Source organism: Dermacentor andersoni, chromosome 4 (assembly GCF_023375885.2).
Source record: "Dermacentor andersoni chromosome 4, qqDerAnde1_hic_scaffold, whole genome shotgun sequence".
NCBI classification, from domain to species: domain Eukaryota; kingdom Metazoa; phylum Arthropoda; class Arachnida; order Ixodida; family Ixodidae; genus Dermacentor; species Dermacentor andersoni.
The window spans coordinates 37,747,962-37,749,825 of record NC_092817.1 but is presented as its reverse complement, the minus strand read 5'-3'; positions in this window follow the sequence as shown (position 1 = coordinate 37,749,825).

The following is a 1,864-nucleotide window of genomic DNA, read 5'->3' as shown; positions in this document are numbered from 1 at the left end:
TGTCAAAGCGCTCGGGCAAAACCTAGGGCTGACAGTAAACTAGGCGCACATTGGTTCATGCATAATAAAAATTAGTTCGACCAAATGCCAGTATTCTTGTTGTCTGTTTTCTGGATCGTTTCAAGATAACGAGGAAACAACAACAAGGAACACATACACTTAGTCGGTCTGATCAGAAGGAAACCGAAAATCTTTCTCGCCTGATATCACGAAAATGCCGTGACCTTGTACGAGAAGCTTTGCAACGCTCATTGAATTACCGCCGTCAGCCCCTTATCGCCTTGTCCGCCTTATTCACGAGCAACCTGCTTTCCGACCCAGCCCCCCCCCTCCCTCTCCCCCTTTTGTTCCTAGACATGGGGAACACTGTCCCAGAACTTCGGTGTCAGTGACTCGATATTTTATCATTGTTTTGACTCGGGCTCTGTTGCCTTGTTCCCTCTGCTGTGTTCCTTGTACCCCGGGGAAACCCTCGTTCAAAGCGACGGAACTCCTTTGCGACCTCCTGAAAAAAAAGCAGGATGTTCCCAGGGGTACAAAAAAAAAAGAAGGGGGCACTGGCACGTTCTAAGGAACGCGGCGATGACGCTAATGGAGACGCGAGTTAATGCACCAAGCGGCTGCTTACGCGCCACCTCTCCGAAACGCAGAGGCTTTCGCGTGTCGCACCTCGAGGGATGTTTCCGCATAAGAAGGACAGTAAACGCGTCTCGTGTAGATTCCACCCGTCGACATGACGCCACACTCCCGCTGTCACCGCTCGAGGACGCGGCTTCTCCGGGCCATCCTCCTTGGGGACATCGTCGCCACAGCTCTTTTTCGCCCAGCGAGGAATAAATGCTTCCGCTAACGCTCGAGGAAAGACACACACAAAAATCGCAAACAATGTTGTTTCTGTTGCGCTCCTCTGACTCCGCACTGCACTATAAGGAACCTGTCATATACTGTCGATGACTGTTCTTTGCAGACTATGGCTTTTTTTTTCGCATTAACAGTTGTTGTGAAGAGTTTCCTGATAAATTAGCAGCGTCACCGTATGTCGTCGCCTCTGGCCCTCCTTGCAGTAGCTGCAGTAGCAGCTGACCAATGGTCACCATCATAATGCCATCATCGCTGGTGACAATATAACACGTTCACAAAGGACATTTAACAAAAGAATGCAAATAAGCTGCTATCAAACCTGAAGTACACTCAACACTCGCGAAACTTGGTGAATTCAATCCAATTACGCCACCAGCGCCGACGTCTCACTGCACCGACAGACATCCTGTCCGCTGGCTCAGCCAATCAGCGCTTACTGGAAATTATATATTCCAGAAAGTGACCGACAGACACCACGTCCGCGGTACAGCGACGAATCGCGAGCACTGAGAGAAGTATTGAAGCTCTATCTCATCGACTTCGGCAACCTTGAATAAAATATTACAGTGAAGCTGTATATGGCTAGGATCCCGGAATTCTTTCGCGTCCGCTGACAGAAAACTATCATCATCAATGGCTCATACCCCGGTAAGGACTTGCACGCCCGTAAGCAAGCCAAAAATTCTATGACTGATAGCGCCGTACGGTAGACGCTGCAAGCGCTCAGCAAAGTGAAGCGAACAGGGCTTACATTCTTTGGAATCACGCATACAACATACAGAACAGTGTACGTTTTAACAAATACCGAACTCAAAACAAGCATCCGTACCACGTAATTGACGATATGGCTATCGTGATAGCAATGAGTAGCACGTAGCGCTCCCCGCATACGTTTGCCGGTAATGATTGCTGCTGCGCAAGCTGCCGCGGCGACGCCACATTACAGTTGTGGGATGTGATATCCCTAGCCTTTCGTATACCAAATAACCAGACTATAGCGACT